The sequence below is a fragment of the Lygodium microphyllum genome, chromosome 22, assembly GCF_053477565.2.
Source record: "Lygodium microphyllum isolate KBCC chromosome 22, Lygodium_microphyllum_v1.1.10, whole genome shotgun sequence".
NCBI lineage: Eukaryota > Viridiplantae > Streptophyta > Polypodiopsida > Schizaeales > Lygodiaceae > Lygodium > Lygodium microphyllum.
The window spans coordinates 18,546,485-18,559,295 of record NC_141156.1 but is presented as its reverse complement, the minus strand read 5'-3'; the positions used below and the strand labels follow the sequence as shown (position 1 = coordinate 18,559,295).

General features: G+C 42.2%; 1 pseudogene; it reads left to right on the top strand.

Moving 5' to 3' along the window:
• Nucleotides 1-503: 503 nt before the first annotated feature.
• LOC148016931 (uncharacterized) lies at nucleotides 504-1,778 on the top strand (annotated as a pseudogene).
• Nucleotides 1,779-12,811: the final 11,033 nt, after the last annotated feature.

Genomic DNA, 12,811 nt, shown 5'->3' with positions numbered 1-12,811 from the left:
CCCCGTTGCCATATTCTAGTGGTGGTGGACAAAAGGGCTCCTTGCATGATGCAAGTGTCCATGCAAGGCTTCAGAGGCAGGCAATTATAGAGGCAACTAGGGAACTCATGCTTATTTATTCGGTGTGCTATCCCTTTCAATGTGGCCACTATACATCAATGGAAGAAGACAATCAGGGCATTAAGCCGCATAGGGTGTGAGTGGAAAGGTCCATCCGTAGATACATTACGCACACGGGAGCTTCAAAATGAGAAAGCATCCATAGAGGCTCAATTGGAGCCCTTAAAGGAGACATGGGTGAAATACAGATGCACAATATTATGCGATGGATCATCAGATATGCACCGAAGGAATGTTTACAATGTATTGGTGTCTTCACATAAAGGCACCATATTCATTAAGGCCATCGATGCCTCTACCTCAGGTCTTACCATCACAAGAGCTTTCATTTGGGAGCACATGCGACAGGTCATCATGGACATAGGAGTCCAAAATATGTACCAATGGTGACAGATGATGGAAGTAATTGTGTGTCTATGGGGACATATACTTGAGGAGGAGTTTCCTAGTATAGTATGGACTCCATGTGCATCTCATTGCCTTGACTTGCTTATTGAAGATGTTGGACAAATATCTTGGGTGGATGATATTTTCACGACGGCAACAAGCATGGTAAGATTTGTGAAGAAAAGGCCATCCGTCACAAGTATGTTTCGAGCCAATAGCACACTTCAGCTATTGAAGCCCTCCACCACTCAATTTGCTTATATGTTTAATTGTATTGGAGAGGTTGATACGGGTCCATCCAAATTTGATATGGGCCATTGCATGCTAAGAATGGCTCATATGGAGTGAGAGAGAGTCTTCAAAGCCTCTTACTTTTAGGCACAATATTTTAAATGAGAGTTGGTGGGTTGAGGCAGAGGCATTGGTGAAAAGTCTCACTCCTATTTACACTGTATTGCGCATCACTGATATGGAGGGGAGTACTTTGGGGCTTCTATATGAGTATCTGGATAAAATTGGTGAGGCCTTGCTTCGCAACAACTTTTTCCCCCAAGACAAGTAAGTTTTTGTTTAACTTTTACACATGTAATTATTTGGTATTAACGACTCCTTGATTATTGATCATTATTCTAACTTCTAAGTTTTTAACATATTTTATCTATAGGGTTGATGAGATTTGTGCAATGTGGAATGCACGATGGGATTGGTCCCATAAACCAATCCATGTTGTCACACATATCTTGCATCCCCTTTGGCGTAGCGAGGAGCAGTACACTAGCGAGAAGTTAGAGAATGGCTTCATGGAGTACATAAGGCATCTCATAGGGGATGATATAGATATGATGAGAAGAGCAGAGGATGATTTGTTGGCATTACGCAATCATTCTCTTCATTTTGGCCGATCCACAGCTAGGCTTTGAGAGACGCAGCTTCAGCCTGTCTCTTGGTGGGAGAAATATGACAATTGTGCTCCTACTTTGGTATGTAACTGGTGACTTTTATATTTTGAATCTTAATTATCTAATGCATTATCAGCCTAGGTAACAAGTTCTGTAATCTATTTCCCACTCAAATGTTGATTTAGAGGCATGCATATTAGCGGTTGTCAATTACTTAACCTCAATTCTCTTAAATTTGAATAGAAACACATTGCCATTCGAGTCCTCTCGCAAGATTGTAGTTCAGGGCCTGCTGAGAGGAACTGGAGCACATGGGTCCTCTTCCACACAAAAAAGAGAAACAAGCTCACAAACTGTGACTCTTGCAAGTAAGCAATGCAATGGATACATGTAGGATCATGTCCCATTTGTGCTAACCAAGTCCAAACAGCCAAACCAACATGAGCTACCATCCAGATGAAGTACGAAATCCTACGACTAAACCCTGGCGACCAGATGTGTCTCCAAAACCTCCCTGTGAATGCATGTAAAGTCCAGTATGTAGCCATGAGCACAATCTAGTAGGCTGACTGCAATCCTGTTTGAGAAATATGACTCCGCCAATCGGCACAATGTACTCAGAAAAGGAAACTACAGAATCTGAATCAACTATTGCTAGCCATAGCCACTCTCCAAGATCCTAAGATAAGTGGAAGAATGGACACCCCTCACAAATCCAGAATGTCCACAAGGCGAGGTCATGTAACTCAATATCTAGATCCACTGTGTATACTCTGCCTTTGGAACCAACAACGCGGATGCGATGCCAAGTCCCAAAGGTCAGAGGGAAAGTAGAATCAACATGGCATAGCCTCCAATCAAGAAGAACCACAAAAAAAGTATCACCATGACGGGCACAAGATGGCACAGATGATGGCATCTAAAAGAAAGTCCACCATCCTCCCAAGAAGCCCTCATCATCGAATCTGAGGATCTGTGACAGCCTCAACAAAATGCTGTGGTATGGCAGCATCAATCTCCTATATACGAGGAACAACACCTCGGCCAATAGAGAAAGTGGTGCCCATCAAGTCTACATCTAGGAATCTAGCAGCCAACCAAGTCTGTAAAGTTGCTACAAGCCCTTGTCAATAAAAGTGTCATGTCCAATCCAAGAGGAGATATAGATAGAAGATAATATAGTGGACGTGAATCTATAATCCTTGGATGACCTAGCCAAGACAAGCCAATAATCAAGAATATAGTTGAAGTTAGATGATTCAGTCGAAAAAAATAGCATGTTGAGCAGACATAGTGAGAGTGATGCTTGGGGAAAAGCCAAACTTAAAACTTGTTTGAAGTTGGTTAAACCTTGTGATACAAAATCATATGCTTCCTTATAAGTTTTGTTCTAATCTCCTTTTCTAGCCATCCACGTCCCTTATTTGTAATTGTAACTTTCATGCCTTTATCTTCTCCTTTGTCTTTATCTGTCACTTTTTTCTTAACCATAACGTTTCTCATATAGCATACCCTTCATTACACACAAGTAATTTTATTTATGAAATCATTTGTATAGATCATTTGATGGTGTCGTTTCAATAATAATAAAGTAGATTCTCAATTTTCTTGTTGGCATTTTACGTTGCTTGAAAAATCTCACTCGAGGTAAGGCAAAACTCTTTATGAGTGACCCCTCTAAGATTAATTGTGTCTAGATATTGAGTGTCTAGGGATTTCATATACAACTCTCTTAGGCACTGACCTAGTACATTACTTTCTTATTTGCACCTTTATCCCTCATACCTCATAATCATGATTTCATGATTTTTGCCCTTCCCATGAGAGTGGTAGTAAATCGTGCCCACCTATATTTCTCTTTTGATTGCCATTATCCTAGGTAGCTATCTCTCCCACAATATTTGAGGCATCCTAAGTACCATTTCTCTAGAGAGACCTCAGTCTATGCTTCCTATATTTCTACCACTATAGTGGATCTAAGACCACATGTATCTATGAAGTAATCCACTAGACACATTCTTTAGTTTTAGTATCTTTCCACTATTTGAGAGATAGTTCTAGGCCTACACCTCAGAATAAATGGTTTAATGATGAGTGTCAAGGGTCAAGAGTTCACCTATAAAGGAAGGATTGCTCTAGGGGCCATTACTTAGACACAATCAAATGGCAAATTTCCATAGCATAATAAGATAATTCAAAACTATGATTTGGCTATATGGTCGTATCTCATGAATAATACAACCACTTTAAATTAACAAAAAGTTATATGGTGGAATCTCATGAATATAATATAAAATAATTTGAGTACACATCTCATGGAAAAAATCAAATCATTGTAGGATATGATTTGGCCATATGTCCACATAGCTTGGTAAAATGATACATTTTGAAGCAATATTTGACCACATGGATAATATATAGAGGAAGAGTGTATATTACAATTGTGGCATGAAATTTGTATTAAAGCTAGGCTTTTGTCATGTTGAGGTGTGTCACCTGGAGGTCCAAGCCCTTGTTTGTGGGCTGGCCACCTTGTAGACGAGATTTGCTATTTTTAGGGATTTTTCAGAACATGTATGGTATTTTTCCTAGCCATTTAGCTCTTTATTTACAAGTCGTCACCTAGTTTTGGAGATCATCATGCTATTTATGGATGTATTCATGTTGGCCTACCAACCCCTATGCCACCTATAAATATCGAGCTTCATTCTTCAAGACGTCATCTCATCCCACGCCCATCAACCTCCTGAGGAAGGCAAAGCGCTCTGTAGAGAGGATTTTCGTGAGCAGATCTAGAGGATTCTAGTCAGTTGAGATCTTGCCAAGATCAACAGATGTGTCCTCAACAACCCCACGTATGAAGTGATACCTCACCTCAATGTGTTTCATCTTCTCATGGAAGACCGGATTCTTGACTAACTGAATAGCACTCATAGAATCCGAATGCAGTGTAGGGATAGCATCAATACCAAGGTCAGCAACCAAACGGCCCAACCAAATGGCCTCCTTGCAAGCCTCAGTGGCTGCAACATACTCGGCCTTTGTAGTAGAAAGGGCCGTGCATTTCTGCACCCTGGACATCCAAGAAACAACACCTCCAGCATATGTGAATACATAGCCGGAAGTGGACTATACTACTATTTGTATGTCCTGCACAATCAGAGTCAGTGTACCCCATGACTCTTGTTTCCTGGCTGCCATAGCATATGCACATATCTGCAATGCCCTTCAGGTACCTCATGATACCCTTCACGGCATCCTAATGCTTCTTGCCAGGTGTAGCCATATAGTGTGCCACAACACCAACTGCAAAGGCAATATTTGGACGAGTGGCTATCATGGCATAAATAAGACTGCCCACTCTGTGGATGCATAGGGAATCTTGGCCATCTCGGCCCTCTACTCATCTGTCTGCGGACAATCAGCATGTGATACCTTCACATAAGAAGGCAATGGAAAGCCAATAGGCTTTACGTCCTGCATGCGGAAGTGCTCAAGGACTTTATGAATGTATCCCTCTGTGACAAGTAGAGGAGTCCCTGATGCCTGTCACGTCTAATGTGCATACCAAGTATGTGAGTGGCCTGTCCCAGATCTTTCATCTCAAAGCTCTTCTTGAGCTGAGCCTTAAGAGTATCTAGCTCATCATGAGCTTTCCCTGCTATCAACATATCATCCACATAGAGTACCAAAATCAATAAAGAACCATCATGGGATTTCTGCGTGTAAAGACACGGATCCATAGCACTCCTGCTATAGTCCTGTGACTGCATAAAGGCATCAAACTTATGATACCACTCCCTAGGTACTTGTTTCAAGCCATAAAGTATTTTCTTCAATTTACACACTAGATACTCCCTGCCAAGTTCTGCAAAGCCCTTAGGCCGCTCCATATAAATCTCATCATGCAAGTCCACATGTAAGAAATCCATCTTGACATCCATTTGGTATAAATCCAAGTCAAGCTGAGCAACCAAAGTTGAGACTAAGCGCAGGGTGATCATCTTAACCACAGGAGAAAAGACCTCATCAAAGTCCACACCATGCTCCTGCTTAAAACCCTTTGCTACCAACCTAGCCTTGTATGCCAGCTTGGGGTATCCAGGGGTACTTTTCAGCTTGTACATCCACTTGTATGGCAAAGCCTTCTTGCCCGTAGGCAAGGAAACCAAATCCCAAGTGTCATTCTTATGCAAGGAGTCTATCTCAAACTACATAGCCCTCTCCCAGGAGTGACCGTCACCCCTGCGCATAGCCATATCATAAGTGAAAGGCTCTCCTGCATCTGTAACCAAGACATAATGCATCGAGGGCTGAAATCTATCACGTGGACATTTGTCTCTAGTAGACTATCTCACGGCAGACTCTGCTGCCTGCCCAGCTGCCTGTCCAACACCCTGACCATGAGCATTTGCTACAGCGGTAGGCTGTCCAACTGGCTGTGCGGGAGCTCTCGGCTCCTCCTGAAATATGACCCTGCGAATCTCAACAACTCTCTCAGGCTGCCGATGCATCTTGTCTTCGTGGAAGACTACATCATGACTGCGGATAACTTTCCACACCTGCGGATCCCAGAAACGGTAACCCATCTCGCCTGCATCCCCATAACCAAGGTAAATGCATTTGACACTCTTAGGATCCAGCTTACTTCTCTTGTCCCTGGGCACATGGCAAAATGCCTCACATCCAAAGACACAGAGATGCGCATAAGAGGGAGGTTTGCCAGTCCATACCTCCTTTGCAACCTGGAAATCCAAACCACTAGAAGGTGGTCTGTTTATGACATGCACAGCTGTACTAATTGCCTCAGCCCAAAAGCTCTGTGGTAGGCATACGTGGCTAAGCATACTACGTACACGCTCATGGATGGTTCTATTCATCCGCTCAGCCAAACCATTCTGGGGAGGGGTATAGGGGGCGGTCAACTGATGCTTAATACCCCTCTCATCACATAACTGCTCAAAAGCACATGAGACATACTCACCCCCATTATCTGTTCATAAGTATTTTAGCCTATACCTAGACTGGTTCTCAACCAATGCAAGCCATCTCTAAAACATAGCCAAGACATCGGATTTCAACTTAATGGGATAAGCCCAAACTTTCTGTGAAAAATCATCTATGAACATAACAAAATACTTTGCACCACCCATAGACTGACAAGGGATAGGCCCACAGACATCGAATATACCAATGCCAAGAGCTCACTCATACATGGCCTACAAGACTTCTTATGCATAGACCTAGTCTGCCTGCAATAAAGACAATGCTCACATGAATCAAAACATACATAATCAAGGGGCGGTAAGTACTGCAAACCAGAAAGCATTTTCATTCCCTTCAAAGACATATTGTCCAAACGGGCATGCCAAAGAGATACATGTGGAATAGAACCCACAGACAAAACATGATCAAGGGAAGAAGTTGATACAATCAAGGGATAGAGGCTACCAGCCTAGGCACCTCTCGCAATTCACAAGTCTGCCACCACGAGTGATATTCCATGTAGAGTCTCCAAAACATACATGATATCCTGCATCATCAAGCTCTCGAGCTGACATGAGACTGCGTGTCAAGGCAGGTACATGATGTACATCCTGCATAACAAAGCTGTTGCCAGAAGGAAACTGCAGCCTAACATCACCAATGCCCACAATATCAAGAGAGCTATCATCACCCAAGCGCACAGAACCCAAAACAGTACGGTAGGAATGAAACCACTCTCAGCAAGGTGTCACATGAAAGGACGCACCTGAGACTAATAGCCAACACTGTGCATACATAGAGTGTATCTCTGTCATCTGCGAAGCACTAGAATAAGCTATAAGGATATAATCATCATCATCAATATCCTCAGGCTGCATAACATTGATCTCTTCAATTTTAACACCGGACTTTACAGGCGCTATGCTGCGATCAGAAGACTTCTTGCACTTTGTCTTTCCCCTTATCTTTGCACCTTTCATTGCGCAGTTCATGGCATTGTGGCCTAATATGGCCCTTTTTCCCACAATGGTGACAAGTAACATCTGCATTTCTGCCACGAGATTTGCTACATGACTTCCCACGAGACTTGGACCGAGATTTCTGAGAATCCTGTCCACGGCCACTGCCATTGCCATGCTTTCCATATCCATCATTCCTGCCTCTAACTGTCATAGCATGCGACACACGAGAGGTATCCAAATTCTTACGGTTAACCTCTTTCTGCAGAAGAGCACTCTCAACATCAGATAATTTCAAGGTAGCGGTAGAGGCACATAATGCAGTGAGGAATACATCCCATGACTCATTAAGAGTACCAAGCAAGAAAAGAGGAGTGACATCCTCTGCAAAAGTGATGTCCTGCAAAGTCTAGTTCTTGAGTATAGCATGGAACTGGCTCAAGTGAGCAGACATAGTCACATTCTCCTTCATGCACAGATCCATAAGCTGCTTCAGCCAATACATCTGACTCGCTGGACTTTTCTTGTCATAGAGATTCTTGATTTTATCCCACAACTGCCATGCACTTTGTTCTTTCTCAAATACATTGTAGTAAATCTATTTTGTGGGAGATAATACAATAGTAGACTTGCATAACTCATCAAGCTCAAGTCATTCCTCATCTGACATAGTTGCAGGCGGATGCCCGCTCAACCTCAATGGTTTGATCTGCGATTTTTGCACCAACACCTGCCAAATTTGGCTCTTCCAATAAGAGTAATTTGTACCATCAAGCTTAGTGATGTTGAAAATAGCATGATCAGTGGACGAACTCGCCATAATGCAGGTTGAAAGACTATAGACAGTTCAAAACTGCTTGCTGTTTACTACAGAAAATGACCAAAAATCACAAAAAAACGAGAGAAAATGGCGAGAAAATTGTAACCAAAGCTGTTGTCCACCAAGTACTAGTGAAAGTACATCATTTCAGAATGTTTCAGCATGAAAAATCCATGTCAGTCCATACATATATGTTAGCTGTAATAAATTACAGATTTCAGTAAATGAGAGCTAACAGTGTCAAAATCGGATCCCAAGGCAATCAGATACTGCCAAGACCAAAGCTGGCATCATGTGGGCATAACATAAGCATATGACGGTCGATAAGCATGAATCGAACACCCAAGCATGTCATACAGACATCTTCCAGTGAGTAGGCACACCCCCCAATCAACGGGGCAAAGTGTTCCTGCCACTACCAAAACTTGACACAAGTAGGTGTAAGCTCACAAAGATACGGATCCAAATCTAGGACTCAGCTCATAAGCATACAGTGAACCAAGACATATAAACCATGCATCATCCCAAAGGGTAAGAAATCCCAAAGTCTCATGTGTCTGTGACTGCTCAATAGCATGTAACTGCTCAATGCATAAAAGCACCGCCTGCTCAATGTCTAATAAGCATTCAAGAATGCTTCCACTGGCACAAAATTCGTATGTATGAGCTCAAGAGCTCAAACCAAGGCAAGACACAGTACCAATGACATAAGTCCAAGACAATACATCAATAGTACATCCTGAACATGTAGGCGGTAGAGCATCCATATGTAGCATCCATAAGCATGTAAGACATCAAGTACATCCCAATCCAAACTCTGACAAGCTAAGTAACATCCAAGACAACTCCAGATAATCCAAAATGCATCCAAGGTAGAGCTTCAATGAGCACTCAAGCTCAACGTATGCATAGGGTAATCAACCGGGACATGAGCATCAAGCCGTAGGCAACGGGCATGCATAAACCCAAGGAGCATCACTGTCAAAGCATATACCACTATCAAGCATGAACCATATCAATGAGTGCGTAATGTCAAAGCTCTTCCAAAAGCATCTAGAATGAAATCCAAGCTCGAAGTCGTACCCCGAAGATCAATACTTCATGGCATATATCCAAGACATAATCCAAAACCAATAGACATAACCCAAAGCATGTAGAATAGCTTCAGCCCGCTTTTATTACAATAGTGATTTACTATTCCAGACTGAGTATTTGCACGCCTAAATCATCACCAAAATGATGGCAAAGCATTACCATAACATCCACCAAGAATATGTAGTCATCTGATAGCATACATGCATTATGGGGTGTATGTATGAGCTTCAATGTACCTGCAAAAGTCTGCCTAGACCTGTGAACAACAGATTGTTGTGTATTCCAGCAAAGAAGAGCTTGAAGATGAGTGCTCCCAGCCTTCCCAAGGGTTTAGAACATACCGAGCATCAAGAGTGTGCCCCCAACTTAGTGTATAAGCCACCAATCATGAAGTATGGCTATCAAATGCTGATAAAAAAAAGGTATGCACAGCTGGCACAAACAGCGTGAATGTTCTTGGAGGGGCTGCTGCAAAAGATGGCAGCTAAGGGTTGAGGAGGGGCTTGCGTAAGGCCTATAGAAGGCCTATGTAAGGCCACAAGTAGCCACAAGGGATATAGAGTGGCATATGAAGCATTAGAGCTTCCATGGTGGCTGCCCATTCCTCTTCTCAGACCTGCAAATTGAAAATTGAAGTAAAACCCTGTGGAGAATGAAGCAATACCTCTAATGTAATGCCCTAAAGGTGCCTAACAATGCCAGGAAGGTGCTCAGGAAGCCGGGGAGTGACAGGAGCTCGAAGGAGTCGGATATGGCTGCCGAGAAGGAGATCTAATGTGAGTGGGGAGTCGATGGGAAGCTGAGAATGCCACGAACCAAGCTCAAGAGTCAGAAAGCCGAGCTCTGATACCTGTTGAAAGGGAGAGAAGGATCGCAGCTTGGACTCAAGAGCTATGGCGGGAGAGCAAGAGCAAGAAAGAGAGAGATAAGAAATGGAAACTCTAACAGTCACAATGTGTGATCAGTTCCTTTATTCAAACTGTCACTAAAAGAATAAAGAATAAAGTGACGGTGACGGGCGCTCGCCACATGCAGTGTGCAGTGGCGGTGACTGTCAGTGTAGTAATACATGGGCAGTTAGGCGGAGGAGCCTTTACCCCCAACAAGTATGTACAATCATGTTAGAAAACCTATCTAACACATGCCCATAAGTGCCCGCAGCAGTGTGCAAACCGCTCACAAGCTAGATCTTTGGTAAGAAGATATGCAAGGTTTTCATTTGTGTACACCTTCACAAGATCGATATTCTTGTCCTCAAGCACATCCCGAATGAAGTGATACTTCACATCTATATACTTTGTCTTCACATGAAAAATTGGATTCTTTGCCAACATGATAGCCCTCTGACTATTATAGTGTCTTGAAGATCAATGTTAGCAAGCTACCATCCTTAGCTTGCATAGTATAGAGGCAATGATCAATGTCACTTCTTTTATAACCCTGAGAGAGCATAAATGAATGGAACTTATCTCTATCTCACACAATGCGCATGTCTAAAATATGATTAGCATCACCCAAATCTTTCATGCCAAAGCTATCATTCAACTTTGATTTCAAGGCAACTAACTCTTCAATGCTCTTTCTAGCCAGTAATATGTCATCCACATAAAGGATCAAAATCAAAAAGCTACCATCCTTAGCTTGCTTAGTATAGAAGCAATGATCAATGCCACTTCTTCTATATAGCCTTGAGAGAGCATAAATGAATGGAACTTACAATACCATTCCCTTGGTGCCTGTTTAAGGCCATAAAGGCTTTTCTTGAGCTTACAAACCAACAGCTCTTTGCCCTTCTCAACAAACCCTTTCGATTGATGCATATATATGTCCGCATGAAGATCACCATGTAAGAACACAGTCTCAACATCCATCTGGACAAGTTCCATGTCCTCTTTGGTAGCCAATGCAAGAACACAACGCAAAGTGGTCATCTTAACAACAGGGGAGAAAATCTCTTCGAAGTCTACACCTTGTTGTTGACTAAATCCCTTTGCAACAAGTCTTGCTTTATACTTTGTTTTGCCATCATTGGCTGCAACCTTCAGTTTATAAACCCATTTACATGGCAAAGCTCTTTTACCATTAGGCAAAGGTACCGATTCCGAGGTGGAATTCTTATGCAAGGAGCCCATTTTTGATTACATAACTCTCTTCCACTTTAGCTTGTTGTCTTTCAACATAGCTTCTTCATAACAAGAGGGCTCCTTGCAATCTGTCAGCATTACATAATCTAGAGATGGAACATATCTATCAAGAGGTCTATGTGCTCTAATGGACCTCATCAAAACATATTGAGCCTCAGGAGCTTGTGGCTCTTCTCTATCTTCTTGAGTAATGGGAACATTCTGTCCTTTTGTCCAGCATTATGTGCAATATCTCTATTATGCACAATTCCATCAGCTTGAAATACTACTCTCCGTATCTCCACTATAGGAGTAGGTCTTTTATGCATCTTTTCTTCATTGAAGTAAACGCCATTGCTATGAGCAATTTTTCTGGCCTCTGGATCTCACAAATGGTATCCCATCTCACCGCTTCGACTTCGACTATATTACAACCTTGGATCGTATGCACCATAGCCAAGAGAAATGCACTTCTTTGACTTGGGGGCCAACTTATCACAAAACTCTTTCAGAATATGGCAATAAGCTTCACAGCCAAAGAGTTTAAGATGCTTGTGTGAAGGTGGCTTTCCTGACCAAATCTCTTCAGGAACCTTCGTGTTCAAAACCTTTTTTGGAGACCTATTGATAAGATGGACAGTAGTAGCTAATGCTTTAGCCCAAAACCCATTAGCCAAATCAGCATTGGACAACATTCTATGGACCTTTTCTTGAATCGTTTGATTCATCCTCTCTGCAACACTATTATGTGGAGCGTTGTATGGAGCAGTCAACTCTCTCTTTATTCCTTTCAAGTCACAAGAGTCTTGAAAAGGATTTGAGACATCATTGTCAGAATGCAAGCACTTGACCTTCTTGCTAGTCCGTGTCTCCTCTAGTGTTACAAAATGTTGGCAAAATGAAAGGACTTCATCCTTTATTTTAAGAGGATAGGCCCATACTTTACATGAAAAGTCATCTATGAATGTGATAAAATAAGATGCTCCACCCATTGAAAGTGTTGGCATAGGGCCACAAATATCACTATGCACTAGTGCTAAAGGCTCACTTTTCCAAGTGCTATCCCTTTTGTGTGGTGATTGTGTTTGTTTACCATACAAACAATGTTCACAAATAGAAAAATCAGAGAAATTGAAGCTAGGAACATAACCAAAATGAGATTGGATTTTCATTCCACTTTGAGACATATGACCTGACCGATGATGCCACAAGAAAACACTTGGCTGCTCAATTACACAAATTACATTGTTCTTGATGCTGCACACATGCAATATCTACAAAGTCCCAGAGTTTGAACCACATGCTACAACAAGAGATGATTGGGCGATTTTCCAAGAACTATCACCAAATACACAGTTGAAACTAGCGTAATCCAATTGTCCTACACTAATCAAGCTCTTGGTGAGCTTTGACACATGTCTC